The sequence below is a fragment of the Copadichromis virginalis genome, linkage group LG14, assembly GCF_057382275.1.
Source record: "Copadichromis virginalis isolate Kocher_CV1m ecotype Utaka linkage group LG14, C_Virginalis_male_GT1.1, whole genome shotgun sequence".
Taxonomy (NCBI): domain Eukaryota; kingdom Metazoa; phylum Chordata; class Actinopteri; order Cichliformes; family Cichlidae; genus Copadichromis; species Copadichromis virginalis.
The window spans coordinates 30,969,188-30,975,678 of record NC_140631.1 but is presented as its reverse complement, the minus strand read 5'-3'; positions in this window follow the sequence as shown (position 1 = coordinate 30,975,678).

Sequence of the window (6,491 nt, the reverse complement as noted above, 5' to 3'; positions counted from 1 at the left end):
TAAATAGTTTGTTAGTGCGACCATGCAAATGAAGCAAAACACGGCTCCTGCTCATTTCCCAGGGTCAAGTTCCCCATCTCACTTTAGCGCTTTATCGTCACCACAAACACATTTTCTCATGTGCTAATTTCCCCTGTAGCAATGATGGCAAGTCTTAGCATTTTCACCAGCTTTGCTTCCCAAACTTTGATTCTGACAGATTTGTGTTCTCCTGCTGTATAATGAGCAACATGCACAAACTGGCACAGTGGCACATTCCTCTACTGGTCTTCATGTGTGTGTTTTTGGTGTGTGGCTCTTATTATTCCTTTGTACGTGCATCTCTTGGTGCCCCAGAGGCCTTCCCAGCATTGATAGCTGTTTACCCAGCTATTCTAGTGTCAGCTATCTTCTCATCAGCAGCTTAAAAACACCTTAAGGTGGAAATGTGTAAGTAAGTGGAAAAAACTAGCAAGTGCAAAACAGGAAGATATTATGCCTCACTTCGTAGTTGTTGTTTTTGATGTTGTTTTACTACCATGTAACATGTATCATATAACATCCATCTCTTTAACTTCAACTAATATCCATTAGTTGAAGTAAAAGTAATGTGTTTTTTGCCACTCCTATATGTGTGCCATAACCTGTACATGAACCCTAACCTTGGTGTTTCAAGAGTGCTGCCACACCAGGCAGAAGTGAAAGTTGTGGGTGTGTGGCTTTGTGTCAACCTGCTGTGTGTGTATTTCTAATCATGTGCCTATATGTGTGTCTTTTCATACCCACATTTGTACAGACGGCATTTTGCTGCACCTCTGACGCCTGCCTCTCTTTTTGTTCTCCAAATTCTCTCTCATTTTCTCCCTTTGTGGTGGGCATGCTCACTTCACTGTGGTCACACATACGCGCACTTTTGCAGTCACACAGAGGCTAAAAGTCATATGCAGACACTTTCATATACACACTGTGGCAGGTCGGCACGTACTCTGCCGGATTTGTGCACGTATCGTCGTTTGCCCCCTTCTTGTAGCCGTCACTTTTGCATGGGAAGGCACATGTGTTCAATTTCACATACTCGCTGATACGTTTTCTTTGAGTGGATGCGATTGCGAAAGCAAGTTCACTCTTATTCCTTACATGCTGCATGATTTGTCTTTTATGTCCGCAGAAAGATAACAATTGTCATGTGTCTTTGTGGTTTGCAGGGAGAAACACGAGATGTCCACTGGCCTCTATCAGCATGAGAGCAAAGACTGTTAAACAGAGAATGTTGAGTGCAACTGTTTGGCAGTTTTTTCACACATTGTGAAGATCGAAAGAGAGGAATTTCTCATTATGAAACTCTAATACCATGTTAACGTGCAATACACAATGACAGTTGACTGAAACCCTGGTATGGTTGTTTGCTGCCAGTATTTGTCTTGGAAACTGCATCAAATGTGAGATGATGATTAGTTTTGATAGTCATTTGCTCAATAAACGTCAACCAAATTTCCCTTAAAATAATAATACATTAACATGCTGTAGGGCAACCTGTCAAGCTATTTCCTCTAAAGAATACAAAGATGGCAAAGTGCTGAAAAAGTGTACAAAAAGAAAAAGAAAACATCACCTGTTATAAATAATGGACATGAGATTTAGACTTTAAGCTCATAATACAAATTCGTCACAACACATATTTGGTGTACCTGTGCGATTTTTAAAAAAGAATAAAAACTAGAAGTTTTTGATGGTTTTTCTGGGGGATTACAAATTCATGATGATTTATTCATTGTGAAATTCACTATCTAGAGTTGGACAATATCTTTTACCACAAAGAAGCCTTAAAGTGTTGCAATGTGCAATCTTCCCTTGTGCCATATATGGTCACTGACATGAAGATACTGTATAAAGACATCAAAATTGGAGAAAAAGACAAATACTCAGGGGCTAAAAGTGCATGACCAGCCTTTTACTTCTCAGTAAAGCACAGCTGAGACTGATTCAGCCATTGATGGAGTTTCCAGCAAAGGCCTTCTCAATTTTCTGCTGCCCTGCCAATAACCACCAACCCCTCTCTCTTTCCTGGCTTTAGCCCTTACCCAGGGGCAACCAAAATTAGGCCCAGGGGGCTACAAGGGGGTCAAAGGAATCAACAGGAATTGGTGTGTGGGTGGCAGTGCCAGGGGATGGTCGAAGAGGGGAAAGGAAGAAGAAGATGGTGGGAGGGCATTCCTGAGGCCTGCAGAGAGGGAGGACTTACCAGCAAATCGAGTGAAACATTGTGCGACTCAGGCCCCAGTTGGGGTGAGTGGGTGTGCAAGAGGGCAAAGGGATGGAGAGAAAAAGAGGGAGGAGGAAAGGCAAGCATGAGTGCAGGGAGTGCTAGTGGACACAGTCCAGGCTCGCAGCACAGGAAGTCATTCATATTGGAAAGCGCTTGTTGCCGGCTCCTACTGTCCACTCTGCAGCAGAGTCAGAGTGTACAGTTACTCAACTTCTGATCCTGTGTCAAACCAGCTCCTACTCAAAGCACGAAACTAGTAAATGGCTCTTAAATAGAACATAATGTAGTATGACACACTGTATTTCTGATTAGGTCATGTTGTATTTTTTTTTTCATTCTGTCTTATGTAGGCTTGGACCTCTCTAGACTTTAAGTAACTTAATTTGTAGCGCATGCAATGGCTTTTAGGTGAACTAGATCAGAACTGGATTCGATGCCAGTACTGATATTTGGAAGCTTTAAAGAAATTAGATAATGTTATACTTTTGATTATGAGCAAGACAGCTAGTAAAATAAACAAGACCGTTTTGTGCAGTGGTCTGTTTCCAAATAACCTTAACCATGCTGTATATTTAATGTTCCTGTATTGCAAATGTAGCGTTACTTATTGGAAACCAAATATACTGACATCCATACAAGGCCCATTAGCTGGAGTATGAGCATGTCAAAATATACCTATATTGTATAGTATACCGTTTAGTCTGATATGTTGGGAATAGGTAGTTTTTCCATGTCTAGAGAGAATTATTATCCCCAATATACTGGATTTTAATTATCCCACAAGGCAACAAGTTAAGCAACTATGCCATGTTTTGCACAAATGTGCAAGAAGATGTATATTGCATTCAGATTAAATACATAGATTGAGTCAAAGGTGAAAGATTTAATTGTCACTATTTTTCAAGTCTTCCAAGCTTAATGTAAAAGCCATGTGGGTGTGTCAAGAGGACCCATCAGTTTACTAGCAGTTGGTTGCTGAGGTCCTGTGCGGGTGTGTGTGTCACAGAGTGATGAGAATGGATGGGGATGAACAGTAATTTTTTTTTTTTGGGGGGGGGGGGAGACAGATTGCACTTTGGCAAGGAAATGCTGCTCTGTGCCAGAGAGGTCTGCTCATCTCATTGCCCACTCGCACACACAGACACACATTATATCCTAACTCCCTCACTTAAGCCCATTTCCTTTGCACAGGGCATGGGAACTCCTCTGCTCTCTCTCCTCCCACTCTCCCCTCTTCCTCCATATCATCTCTGTCCTCTTCTTTGCCCTCTCTCTTGTTGTCCTCTCTACCCCTCTTCTTTACTTCTCTCCATCGCATCCTCACCTTGTCTTGCCCTCGCTCGGTTGCTTTCTCTGGTGCCCCTTCTTTCCCCGCGGTCCTCCTGTCCTCCTCTCGGGCTTTTTTCTTCGAGTGTCTTCTCCTCACTTGTTTTATTTCCTGCCTCCATCTGCGCCCAATTTATCTCAAGCAGTGCCTGTGTTTTTTCCCGATAATTTGTTTTTGATTCCCCAGAATTAGAAAAGCATTGTGTGCACTCTCAGTAAAGCGAGCACATATACAAACGCATGCATACACATGCGCTAGCACACACGTACGCACACATTTTTATTGTATTATTCTATAAAAGTTCCTATAAATCACTGGTTATTAATCGGCCCCAGACGGCCGTCCCCCTTTTGCTCCCCCTCTCCCTCTCCGCACAAACACAGACCAGATGCATAGGAAATGGGATGGCAAAAAGGGCACCCAAGAGACAGGCTGCACTTTTTTTCATTTTTCCCTCCTTCTCCTTCTTTTCTCCCCCTTCCCTGATTTCTGAGAAGGTTCATTTATGTAGCAATGCCCAGACCCCAGACTCACAGAGGAAATAAAGTTTAAATTAAAGTTTAGAAGAAATAAATTACATAATAAATACAGATTGTTATCTACTGCCAAACAGCCCGGTGTGTGGGACAGAGGTGAAACGTCCATCCTCTTGAAAGCAAAGTGTTCAGCTCCAGCTGTTTGAATTAGACCCAGTTTATCTCAAATATGCTTGCGTGTACGACCACACATTTACCAAGCTTATGTCTGTATTCCATTAAGCTCTAGGGAGCTTAACCGTCTTTTTGTAATGGGTATACCACTTCCTAGGTGTGACTAGTACTGTAACTCACACCTGTGCAACTGGATTGATCTGAAAGTCAGTTTTGAACTGTCTGAGACATCTGTGTGCTCCTAAGTTGACCCTCGTTTATGAGTGCCTACTAGACAACCGGTTTCCTTTCTATTAGCTCAGAAACTTTCATATTACCAGCTTTCACCTAATATCTCACACACCTGTGCTCAGCGCACTGAGACAGAGCAAAAAGGGCAAGTAACCGCCAGAGAAAGAGAGAAAGACATTTGCACTTTGAGTAAACTGACTTTAGTGAGAGACACTGAAGGCAGAGAAGGAGAGACAGGGAGGATATGGATGTAATGTAAGTCAGAGGACGTATCTGTCCCGCCCTGTCCTGCAGTGCCTGGGAGCCTGGATGATGTGAAGCGGCTGAAGTGAACTGTTCACAGAGAGCAGGCAGAAAATGTGAGAAATGTGCACGTTGGCTGCAGGGATGAGGGGGAGAACGCTGGTTTTTCAGGCACGCAGGGACAGCCTGCAGAGTTCTGCCAAGAGAAACATGGTGCTGTGTTCCTTGCAAGAGCTATGAAGGAGACATAAGAGGGAAGGGGCATTAGGAAAAGAGAGGAAAGAAGGTGGGTGGGTGAGTAGAGGGGACGTGAAAAGGACAGAGGGTTCCCCAGGGCACCGCCAACTAATGCATAAGATATTTAAACAGATGACATATCTTTGTGTGTTGATCGTGAAACAAAATCTTTGTTGTAAAATTTGTTACAGCTCAGTAATCACGTATTAAAACCACCGTGTATTGCTTCAGAGCATATTGCAGATGATAACCGTATATTACTTCTGGTTCTACATGTGTAAGTTCTTTCGAAGTTTGCACTAAAGATAAAATCTTGAGCTGTCCAAAGAGCTCTATGAGGCTGTCAAATGCATAATGTTTTGTCTGTAAGAGATAGGCTGATAAGGGTAAGCAACTGAGCCACAGCCAAGGCCCAGATGTCCACTTTCAGCTGTCCTGGCTGACCACTGTCTCGCCTGCCAACACTCGGCTGAATATCCCCACATCACTGCAAATATGTAAATATGTTGACTTGGAAGGATGTCCTCTTCTCTTCCGACCTTGTAGCACTTTTGGAGAGAAGCAAGACAGAGGAGAGGAGAGAAAACAGGTCCAGTATTCCATATAAGGGCCTGCTTTGGGCTCAAACACCAGCTTCTCATCACTTTCTACTCCGCTGGGCCATTACACAACTTGGGGAACACATACAGGAACCCTAACCTTCAACACTTAGTGTACACACTTACACGCACATATACACACTATGTGGTGAGATGTGGAGCTCTGGGTGTAAGATTCAAATGGACACCTTGGGTAGTGTACACTCTGTTCCACGCTAAAGTGAACTGATGCTTTTGCCACAAGCAGAGTTCAAACTGTTCTTATTATAAACAGATTTGAAACCAAGTAACGAAGTAGGATAAAGTTACTCAGCGTCAAAGGAACAATTTTAAAGGATTTGTAGCTAACATATTTCCCATTTACTTCATCACAAGTCAAACTTTTTACTCCACTGTATTTATATGAAAAGATGAACCGCAACCGCTATCAAATAGTATCCATATAAGTTACAACCTTTTGCATTTTAAGTACATTAAACATGGTAACCTTTGAATTTCTCTTTTATAATCTTGAAAAGAGAATACATTTTTGTACAATAGGAATTAATGCTATTACATTTTGCAAATTGTGTGTACTTGTACTTGTGTACTTGAAGATTGCATTGGCTGACAACTAATACACTTTGTCCTCCACTTTGTCTCTCCAACTTTCTTCTGCAAGTACTTTGCACAACATATGTTTCACTGAGTAGGTTGCAATCAATAATGTTGCTTTTTACACATCGAGAACCTAACTATTTTTTAAGTGGTCATTTTACAAGCTGAGGACTTAAGTTATTAGTGCTTTTTTATTACTGTTCATTTCTTCACATATTTTACTTTGGGGTAGTGCTACATCTCTTAAAACCAATATCAGCCCAATTTAAATATTTCTGACTTTGGTGTCCCCTTGTGGTTGTGAGTGGTGTTCAATCAAAAAAAAAAAAACTTGGCATGATCCCTCATCATAAATGAATTAA